The sequence below is a fragment of the Pipistrellus kuhlii genome, unplaced genomic scaffold (genome assembly GCF_014108245.1).
Source record: "Pipistrellus kuhlii isolate mPipKuh1 unplaced genomic scaffold, mPipKuh1.p scaffold_m20_p_2, whole genome shotgun sequence".
In the NCBI taxonomy this organism is placed as follows: domain Eukaryota; kingdom Metazoa; phylum Chordata; class Mammalia; order Chiroptera; family Vespertilionidae; genus Pipistrellus; species Pipistrellus kuhlii.
Genome location: NW_023425515.1, coordinates 128,340,141 through 128,351,921, shown reverse-complemented (window position 1 = coordinate 128,351,921; position 11,781 = coordinate 128,340,141). Strand labels below are relative to the sequence as shown.

At 45.1% G+C, this 11,781-nt stretch overlaps 1 pseudogene; it reads right to left on the bottom strand.

Moving 5' to 3' along the window:
* Positions 1–857: 857 nt before the first annotated feature.
* LOC118723068 lies at positions 858–8,811 on the bottom strand (annotated as a pseudogene).
* Between the last annotated feature and the right edge of the window lie 2,970 nt (positions 8,812–11,781).

The following is an 11,781-nucleotide window of genomic DNA, read 5'->3' as shown; positions in this document are numbered from 1 at the left end:
CCTGATATTGCTAAAAATCAATGGGGCCTTTCCTTCGGTGAAAAATACTTTAGAAAAATGCCTGTACCCAGGAGTGCGTGCCGTGGTGACTTGGTCTTCACTGCTCAACCCCAGGTTGAGAAGCACTGGTCTAGGCTCCTATGAACTAGCCAAGTTCTACAGAATGGTCATAGCAGCACTATAAAAACAGCTGAATGCATAAACACAGCTCCTCTCAAAAGGGGGACTAAAAACAACATAAATAACCAACAGAAAAATGGACAACCAAATTGTTGTAATTGATTGCAATGAAATATTACACAGTTAGTTCCAAAATTGAAAAAGCTTCTCCTAGCAATATAAATGACTCAAATGTAAGACTTTATTTAGTATAAATATTCCTATAAAGTCTAAAATATGCAAAATTAAACATCATATTATCTAGAGGTACCTACATAGGTGGTATGATAGATTGTATTTCCCAAAAATGGATGCAAGAACACTTCCGGTCCCACTTGCTCTTCCACATGGTGCCACTCCCCTATTAAGAGGTGAGCCTTTCCCCTGAGGCCCAAGTGGGACTTTGTGACTGCTTCAGACGCTACGTGATTCTCAGGCTGGGTCACAAAAAGCAATACAACTCCACCTGGCTTTCTCTCTCTGGATGCTCACCCTTGGCACCCAGCCATCATGTTGTGAGGTAGCCCAGGCCACATGGAGAGGCCACGTGGAAAGATCCAAGCCTCCAGGCCTTGGCCAGGCTCCAACAGCCAGCGAGTGAGTCATCAAAAGCCCTCAGGTGAGCAGCCCCCGCTGATGCAGTGTGAGGAGGAGATGTGTTTTCTGTACCAAACTGCAGGGGTGTGTGTGTGTGTGTGTGTGTGTGTGTGTGGAGAGAGAGAGAGAGAGAGAGAGAGAGAGAGAGAGAGAGAGAGAGAGAGAGAGAGAGAGAGAGAGAGAGAGAGAGAGAGAGAGGAGATAACTATTGTTTTACAATATAGAACTTAGGAGCACAATTACTGATGCAAAGATTACTGGTGGGGAATGGGAATGATTAAGGGCAGGTGGGAAACTGTGTGTCACAGAGAGACCTAGCCTGGTGGCTGAGCCTGCTCTAACGGTAAATGCAACCACAGACCTTCCCTACTCCTGAGCATCTGCTGTGAGTTCTTTCCAGCGTCAAAGAATTGAAGAAAACCCCAAACTCCAAAAGGGAAGAAAGTGTCCCGACTGCATAGAGTGGGCACAGCCAGGCCCACCTGCCCGCTGCCCTTTTGTGTGGGCCGAACTCTCCGCAGGGCTAGAGGAAGATGGGCAGTAAGTGCTCTCCTTGGGCAAGGCTCCTCTGCCTGTTTAATCAGCACTTACAGTTATCTGTTGACATATTGGAAACAAAACCAAAAGTCTTGAAAAGACAGAGTGAGCATTGTGCCTTGGAGCCATTAGGGATATTCAGAGCTGGTCCTGAGCAGCGGCGTGAACACTGGACACTTATCGTCAGAGAGAAGGTCTTTGTGGGCAGACGTGGCTCTCGGGGAGACTGTGGTGTTGGAAAGCTCTGACGTGGGTGCTCTCTGTATGAGCTTCCTTTACTTTTATTGAGAATTCCATGTTATATGGATCCAGCATTTACCAGGTGTGGAGATAAGAAGCATGGAAATTTCTGGTCAATGTAAGGGATTCCCAGAAGCGCCAACTTGGGGCAGGTGGGAATGGGGGATGGGGAGGCTGGAACTGAGCAGCAGTCCCATTCTGGGAGCTGGGGCATAACCCTCATTTCTGTTCTTCAAATGAGCAGAAAGCTGAAGGTGCCTTTCAAACAGGAAACAATGGCCTAATAGTCTCCACCAGAGAGCAGATTTGGGGGTAGGATAGTATCTGCTATTGCTCCAGCAACACCACCACCAAGTAAGTTTATGTGAGTTTTCAAAACTAAGGCAATAGGACTATCTGATGAAGGCCTGGGAAAGCCCAACACTTTCCAAGGTACCAAAAGTGAAAAATAAAACACCTACATATAGAGCCTGTCCTGGCATCGCGCCTCAGCAAAGTCCAAGGAACCACTTCCTTTGTATAAATTGTTTTGATGCATGAATAATCCCTGTGTAAGTGTGTTCCCCTTTCGCCTGGAATGCTAGAGGGTAAGTACAGATAACCTTGTCAAGAGGGTAAGTACAGATAACCGCTGTCAGGCCTGCCCTGGATCCAGCCAGTAATCAGTGCCCATGACCAGAAATCCCCAGCTTTGTAGTAATGAACGTTTTATAGTGCTCAAACACCATAAACTGGATTGCACCATAGGGAAAGATCAGAATCATTGCACCATTCCCTTTATATAATTTAAAGGGAATGCAATGTAGAAAATACTGTCTATGCTCTTCAAGCTTCCTATCAGCCTCCTTTTCATTTCAATCTTAAATAAAAATGAAAAACCAAAGTAAACCGACCTGGGAGGAAAGTCACAATAGAAAAAGTAAGAAAAAAAATGGACCAATAGGCAAAAATGTGATTCTAGAAGAAATTGAGATAATTCATAGAACAGAAGAGATTTATGAAAATAAAAACTTCTAAAAGCCTCAGAGCAACTGGGAAAATATGTCACAATGGTAAAACAAGAAAAGGGTGCTATGAAAAAGAAACAATCACGAGAACAAAAAGGAGCTCTATAAATGAAAGATGTTTGTCAAAATGAGTACTAATATGAATAATGATGTTGCCGAAACCGGTTTGGCTCAGTGGATAGAGCATCGGTCTGCGGACTGAAAGGTCCCAGGTTCGATTCCTGTCAAGGGCATGTACATTGGTTGTGGGCACACCTCCGGTATGGGGTGTGCAGGAGGCAGCTGGTCGATGTTTCTCTCTCATTGATGTTTCTAGCTCTCTATCCCTCTCCCTTACTCTCTGTGGACAATCAATAAAAAAATATTTTAAAAAATAAAAAAGTAAAAATAAATAAATTCCCCATTTCTTCTAAAAAAAATAATTATGTTAAAGATATCTTCCAAATATAAATTTTAATGTGTTAAAGGTAATGCAAAATATGACAGAAAAGACCAAAGATACAAAGGGGTGATTTAGAGGTTTGACAACTAAATAACAGAAATTCCAAAAAGAGAAGTTAAAACAATGGGAAGCTATAAAATAAAAATAGTAAAATATTTTTCCAAGGTGAAGAAGGGCATGTGTCTTTGATTGCTAGGGTGCAATGAATACCAGGTACAATGAATGAAAAAGGATCTACACCTAGATAGAACCACCAAAACTTTCAGAATACCAAGAACAAAGAGTGGATGCTAAAACAGTCCAGAGAAAAAGAAACAAACTCTACTTTGAGGGGTTTGATGTTTGGCCTAGAATTTTATACACATTATTAATTGGCAGAAAACAGAATTAAGGCATTTGCAGTCTGAAAGTACCCTAAATTTTACCTCCTATATATATTTACTCTAGAGAGTTACCAAGGATATACTCCATCAAAATGAGTGTAAACAAAGAGAGAGGTGACTGAAAGTTATCACAGTTTTAAAATCACTGAAGGCATGAAGGGAAATTGCAATATGGCAACCACGCTGCAGCCCCAGAGAAGACAAGGGCAGGAAGATAAAGCACTATGGAGAGCTACAGGGAGAGCTTTCTTATTTTGGATTATTTGGGGTGTGAGAAATATGCCGCTGAGCTGAAACTGGTTTGGCTCAGTGGTAGAGCGTCGGTCTGCGGAGTGAAAGGTCCCAGGTTCAATTCCGGTCAAGGGCATGTACCTTGGTTGTGGGCACATCCCCAGAAGGGGGTGTGCAAGAGGCAGCTGATCGATGATTCTCTCTCATCAATGTTTCTAACTCTCTATCCCTCTCTTCCTCTCTGTAAAAAATCAATAAAATATATATATATTTTTTTTTTAAAAAAAAGAAAGAAATATGCCGCTGATTTATCTTCATAGAAAAGAAACAGTGTGTGGTCAGGTGGCTAATGATTGCCCCAGAACAAACAGGATGTGGGGTGGGGGGGGGGGGGGAGAGGATGAGAGTTAATGTGGCTGATAGCAAGAGTCCTAGGAAGATTCCCCTAGACCAGTGGTCAGCAAACTCATTAGTCAACAGAGCCAAGTATCAACAGTACAGTGATTGAAATTTCTTTTGAGAGCCACATTTTTTAAACTTAAACTTCTTCTAATGCCACCTCTTTAAAATAGGCTCGCCCAGACGTGGTATTTTGTGGAAGAGCCACACTCAAGGGGCTAAAGAGCCAAATGTAGTTTGCAAGCTGCAGTTTGCCAACTATGGCCCTAGACAAAGGGAGGTGGAGGCAACTAGAGAAAGCCCCAGTCCGTTTTTTTAAATGACCCACTGGGAGACGGCAAGACCTAGGTGACCTATTCGAAAATAGGTGACCAAATAGTCCTCAGCCAATGAGGAACTGGAGGAGGGTCTAAATAAATAGGCTTATGTTCCTTACCTCACATGTGATCCTATAACATAGGCACCTGCTCTTAAACGTGTTATTAAAAGCCTCATTTTCACCATGCTTCTGTTTCCTAGTCCATTATTTGAAATTTGGACAAGTGAACTATGTGAGACAGGGGGAAAAGGTGAAAAGAATCAATAGAAAAACAGCTTGAAAAACAGATTAAAGGCTTGGAAAACATAATATGAGGATAAAATAAAGGAAATTGGTGGAATGTAAAAAATAAATAATAACTTATTTGTCTGAGAAACATTCTCTGTTGCATAGAGACATTGGTCCCATAAAGAAATAAAAGTAATCCTCGTTCACAACTTTGATCTGCTGTGACCTATATTTATTGTATATAGCCAAAATAAAATAAACATTAATTTCTGGCCTTTCATTCTTTCAATCCCCTTCCACAAACATAAATCACAATGAGGATTTCAGAACCAAATGTAAATGTGTAGATCAGGCTGATGGAGGGTGGGAGGTGGGAGGGGAAAGAGGTGAAGGAAAAGGTGGGCGTGCTTGGTCCTTAGAGGGGGAGTGAGGAGTAAAGAGATACCATCTATGGGAGGGGGGACAGGAAGAGGGGGTTTAACTGTATTATTTGAGGTTGAAGAGGAGACCAGGGAAAGCTCTGAGAATAGTGATTTAACTGCTCTATTTAGGAAAGTTGTGGGAGGAGGTGGGAGTGGAATAGAAATGAGCAAACTCCACCATCACAGTAGAAAGTCAACAGAAAGACTCAAGTTGCTAAATTAATAAATAACATCTTATTTAGAAGTATGGAGGTAATCACCAAATGAATTCTAAACAGAAATGCTTTTTTAAAAAAGAAATGCTTAAAATTTGTCTCAGGGGAATAGGACTTGAGGTAGAGCATATTATTTGTTTTTTGTTATAAGGCATTTGGTATTATTTAATTTAAACCATTTGCATACATTGCTAATTAAAATCTTTAATAAGGAATTTCTGAGGTAAGACTGTGTGGAACATTTGACATGCAAAAAAGTTAGAGGGCTATAAATCAAATTGGTGTTAGAAGTTGTCTCTGGGTCTTTGGATAACAGATTATTTCATTTCTTTATAATTTATACATATTCCATAGCAATCTATTTACTCTTATAATTAACAAAATAATTTTTCAAGAGTGGCTCTTAAGTTTCTCCTGGAGCACAGAAAAACTGTCTCCAAGGGAAATATTCAAGGTGGTTATGCCTGATTTGAAGTGTCCACCTCACCCCATTCCATCCACCTCTCAAAGACTCAGACAGGCAATTGGCCCAGGACAGCCCCATCTGATGTCATGGTCAGGAACCGTTGGATTTCTGCACAGGTTCACAAATATTTGTGAAAACCTTGCCTAACTGCGGCATCAGCCTTCTCTATGCCAGTGCCAACAGTCAACAGCTCTCCACAATCCCCACAAGTTCCAGGACCCTCACCACCATGTGATTTGAGTTAGATGAGTGGGCACCTATCTATTGGGCCCAAATAAAATTGACTTAGGAGTAACCTTAACCTCTGATCCAAAGGCCTCTAGTCTTCAAACCAAACTCATTCATGTCTAGTGAAATAGAATGGGCACTTCACTATAACATACTCCATCCTATATAATAAAAGCCCAATATGCAAATTGACCGAACAGCAGAACGACTGGTCATTATGACACACATTACCACCAGGAGGCAAATACTTAACACAGGAGCTGCCCTCAGCCTGCAGGCCCCAGGCCAGCCAAGGCAGGTGCCAGAAGGTGCTCCCCAATCGCCCTGCCGGTCGCCCCTCAGAGGGAGGTGACTGGTGGCAGTGGGGGGGGGGGGGGGGGGGGGGGGAGAGACAGGTCCAGGGAGTGGGTGGCACCAGGTCAGCCAAGGCAAGTGCCAGCAGAGGCTTCTAATCACCCTGCTGGTTGCCCACAGGTTGGACCAGATCACTGGCCAGGCCTAGGGACCCTACCTATGTACAAATTTCATGCACTGGGCCTCTAGTATTAGCATAAAGACATACGGTAGAGCTGTACATTAGAGCTGGAATTCACTTACATTCATTCCATTCATATTTTTATTTTATAGATGAGAAACCAAGACCCAGAGAGGGCAAGTCACTTGCCCAAGGTCAAAACTGATTCCCACCCAGACTTTTGTCTCTATCAGAATCTTAAAAGGAAGATAATTAGGGTGTCTCAGGTTTGGATAACAGGTAACAATCTCTAGGTCTCTAGTCTTCCCAAAGTCTACCCTTCACCATATCTGCCTGGTCAATCTTTGAAAACCCTGCCTGTAGTCGGGTCATCTACCAAAGGCTCCACACTGTCTGAATACAGTTCAAATTCCTGACCTGACTCTCAGTCCCTACCCCCACCTGCCATTGGGCTCATCATTTTCCAGAAAACCTGCCGCAACCTTTTGCATCAAGGATTCAGAATCTGGAGAAGGGGGCATGTGCAAATGGATATACTAGATAAGAAATATAAATTTGGAAGGCATGGAGGAACCAGGTGGAGAGTGGAGTGACTCCCTGAATCTCCGGACCCATAGCTTTCTATTTACTAAAATATTCATTTGCCCTTTAGCAAAGCAAACAGGCATCAATGGCAAGGTTTGGTAAACAATAAAGGATTATCAGGTTGCAGGGGTCTTCAAACTACGGCCCGCGGGCCACATGCGTCCCGCAGAGGAGTCTGATCCGGCCCGCCAGGTTTTTTGGGCAGTGAGCGCAGCCGAGGTGTTACAGTAGGAATTAGTAGTTCATATAGTCCGGCCCTCCAGCTCTCTGAGGGACCGTGATCTGGCCCCCACTTTAAAAAGTTTGAGGACCCCTAACCGTTAGGGGATTGCCTTCAGCCATTCAACCAGCAGCAGGTAATATTATGCTGATTCTCAGCCCTTGCTGAATATCAAAGTCCATCAACCTTCTGAGGACTTCTCACAATTATATGTTACCTACTTTTTGGTCTTTGCCTCCAGCAGAAACCCAAATGATGAATTTGGATTGAACTGGTCTTCCCTCTCATGAAGTTCCAAGGGCAGGAAGTGGAATTCATGTGAAATCAAAGCAGAGTGAAGAAATCCCCAAAGGCAGCTGGCAAACACACTCCCAGGTCCACACACACACACACACACACACACACACACACACGAGTGCTGGGGCAGTCCTCAGAGATGGGACAATTGGTCCTGCTGGGCAGATACAGGGCCTGAGCCAGCCAGACCCAAGGAAGGGGTGACAGTCCGAAAAGCTTCAGCAGGGGAAGGGTGAGAAGGGGAAGAATGGGTGAAGTTCTGACAAGTACTGAGTGCTTCTGGGCTATGCATTCTGCTGGGGACATGATTATTAGTGTCCTTGCTTTAAAGGCGAGGGACTGAGGCTCAGGGCAGTTAAGCACATGGTTGCTAAGTAGCAGAGGCTCATAACTGGGTCTCCTTCCTCTTGGTGTCAGACTCTTTCCTTTTATGCTGCTGATAAATTTCCATTATGGGAAATCATCCTCCTGGCCACGGGTGAGGGGGCCTGGACAAACCCCACATCTCCCACATGTCATTTTCTCTGAGAAGAGCCTCAGTTATATGATGCTCAGTGCTTGCTGCTCAGAGCCATCAGACCCGTGGGCTTCTCTCTGGGTCCTTGGACCAATGCTGAGAAGCCTTCTTGCCTAAGTGGCTCCATCCATTCCCTGGTATTTGGTCTCCATTCAGGAGTGTGCTAGAGCCTGCTCACACCGCCTCCCAGGAGCCAATAGTACACTTTTTGAATTGTACAAGCTGGTTGATATCATGTTGGCAGCTTGAAATCAGCCGTTGTGGGAGGATTTTAAAGCATGAACTTGACAAATGCTACCAATCAGGGCTCTCCTCTACCCTCAGCCTGTTGTTAAATATTTACAGCCCATCACTCCTCTCCCTCTGCCCACTTCCTGCCTGGAAGACTATTGAAGATGTTCTTGGGGGAGCTCACACTTAATTTTCAGTTCTACGCTTTCTTTAAATAGATTTAGCGGAATGGTTGTTTTTAAAATATCTTTGTAAACTTGAATGCTTTGTGTCAATTTTGGTGGTAACTCTAGGCCAAAAGCCTAAGAAAACAAATGGATTCTTTGTGTAACTCAACCCTCCGCTTAACTGCAATGCTTGAACTCCCTGTTTTCCACACTCACTGCCATGCCCTTACCTCAGATCTGTACCTTCCATAGAGCCTCTCGGAAGAGCTGCCTCTCTGGGTTCCCTGCCTCCAGTCTTCCCGAAGTCTACCCTCCGCCACACCTGCCTGGTCAATCTTTTGAAAATGTTGTCTATGGTCAGATTCCCCATCATAGGCTCCATAATGTCTTCTCATACAGTTCAAATTCCTGGCCTGACTCTCAGCCCCCACTACCTTCGGGCCCATTATCCTCAGGGAACCCAAATGATAAACTTGGATTGAACTGGTCCTTGCTCATGTGAAGGTCCCTTTCTCTAGAATGCCGCCCCCCCCCACCTCCTTTGTCTTCTGAAACTCAGTTCATGTAGCATTTCACCTATAATTCTGTCCGCCCCTAATCGCTATTACCCAGCCATGTGACCCAGTCGCCCCTAGACCTCTTAGAATACTTGGTTGAGGCTCTCTTGTATCCTTTATACCATGGCTCCTCCAAAGTCACCTGGACACAATCCTCTGCTGCACCAAAGCATCTCAAAGTGCGGTCCAGACCACAGCACTGGTGGTGTGTTAGACACGTAAATTCTCAATCCCCATCCCAGGCCCCAGTGAAAATGGGAAATCTGGGGCAGCGGGAGAGGGAGCCCTCCAGGTGATTGTAGTGCAACTGGCCTGCTCTCCACCATTCCCATGGGCTTTTCCTACTTCATGATCTTTTCTATGGCAGCTCCTCATAGCGTCTTTTTACTGTTACTATTTTCCCCTGCTTATTCATTCTGGCAATTTTACCTTCTGGGAGGATTGTCCCAGCAAGGCTGTAGGTGGTGGTTCCACCCACCCCAAATCATTCCTTTTCTCCATTTCACAAGCCCCAGAATGCTCCTGTGTCCCCAGCCCCTACTGAGATGTAGAACCTATAGCTAGCTCCGGTCTGCACTCAGCTAGCTCCGCTGTTCCTTGTATCGGTGTGAGTTACACACACTCTTCCCGAAGCACTGGCAGGAAAGGCCACCTTCTAGGTCAGCAATTCTGTTATCTGTAAGCTTTGAGTGCAGCCACTGTGGCCAGCCCAGGGCAAAGGCCAGGCTCCCCAGTGGCTGAGCCATTTTCACTGAGAAGAGGCCTCTCCATGCCCTCTCCCCTAGAGGGGGCTCTGTCTGCCTAGAATCGGGTGTGGCTACAGGGTCCAACCCCTGCAGAACCAGGGCAGCCTCTTTTTAATTGGGGGGGGAGGGGGTAACTTTTTGTTTAGATATAATTCCAAAGTTATGGAAAAATCATAAGTGTAGTATAAAAAAAAACACACCCATATACCTTTTACCCAGTTTCACCCATCACTTACAATTTGCTCCATTTCTTTTACTACGTTAGCATTCTCTCCCGTATTTTTTCTTAGCCACTGAAAAGCAAATGAGAGACACCATGCCCCTTTACTCCTGAGTATGTCTAAGAACAAGGACATTCTCTTATATAGACACTAGTACAATTATCAACTTTAGTACAAACTTAACATTGATACAATACTGTTATGTAAACTATAGTCCAAATTCAATTCCTCAATTGTTCCAATAATGTCCTTTACACTACCCCCTTTTCATTCCCCTACCCAGAATCCAATCCAAGATTAATCATGTATTGCATTAAGTTGCAATGTCTCTTTAAATCTCCTTTGGTTTGGAACATTTCCTCAGCCTTTCTCTGACTTTTTTGACCTTGACATTTTCAAGGGCACTAACCAGTTATTTGGTAGAGTGTCCCTGAATTTGTTTACCCAGTGTTGCAGGATTCGATTTAGGTAAGCATTCTGGGGGGCTACAGAATCACAGGAGATGACGTGATATTCTTTTCAGTGTGTCTTATCAGAGGGTCCATGATGTCCCTGGCACTGATCTCTGTAAAGCCTCTTTGTGAAGGCTGCCCTCTACTGGCTATTTACACTATTGCAGTTGCTATGCCTCTGCTGCACAGGCTGACCAAAGGGCCAGAAGCCCAGTACAGACCCTGACACTTCATTGCTTCTGACACCTCGGGAAAGTCACTCAGCCTTACTGAACCTCGATTTTCTCATCTGTAAAATGAGCACGGGAGTGCCTGAGTGCCTCCCTCACGGGGATGGCTGGGTTTAGATGTGCGGTGTGGTTCTTCGCCAGCCCCGGACTCCCTGAGTGCCAGCAATGCTCTCCAGTACTCGTGTCCGCTACCTGCAGAACCCACAGCGGGCCCCGTCTGTGGCGGCCATGGCAGAGCTGCCTGCTTACCTGAGGCTTCTATGAGCAACAGGTTTCCTGGAGTCTATTTTGAAGGAGCTCAGGGAGGGCCAGGCCCTGCCTTCCATGTTTCTGCCCCAAGCATCCACCTGGGAGCCCCCACTGGTCTGTGCACTAGCTGCTGCATCCACATCCCCAGGGTTGCTGCCACCCTGCTGCTCCCAGGCTGGGGCACAGAGAACTCACGCCCTCTGATCCCCACCAAACCCAGCAGACCTGTCTGTGCTTTCAGCACATTTAGGCTCAGGGCTTTCACCTGCGCTAACCCGGGAAGCGGGAGGAGTGGGGCGGAGATTGTGCAAACTATTCTACAACCTAGTCTCTCACCCCATTTTTTAAAAATATATTTTATTGATTTTTTCACAGAGAGAAAGGGAGAGGGATAGATATAGTTAGAAACATCGATGAGAGAGAATCATCGACCAGCTGCCTCCTGCACACCCCCTACTGCGGATGTGCCCACAACCAATGTGCATGCCCTTGACCGGAATCGAACCTGGGACCTTTCAATCCGCAGACCAACACTCCATCCACTGAGCCAAACCGGTTTCGGTTCACCCCATTTTTTTGTTGTTGGAACTTTGGACGCACCTGCCTGCCTGTTTTCTTTGCAACTTTTAACACTGCAACTCTGCACTGGGAGAGGGATGCACACTTACCCCATAGCTCAAGATGCATTGGGGGAAGGGAACAAGCAGTGCAGCCATTGTCTTAATAACCCCTGTGCCTGAGGCAGGCTTTCAATGGCCCATGTCTTGGTACCTCCCACCTGGCCCCAGCCTCCTCATTATGGCTTTACATTTGTTAAGTGCTCTCCCAGGATGCCATAGAGATCCATTTTTGTATGGCCCAAGGAGAAGCTCAGAGAAGGAGGATTATAAGAAACTAGTGGCCTTGTGCACTAATTTATTTCCTTTCATGCACATTGAAAGGAAATAAATTAGAAGAAATA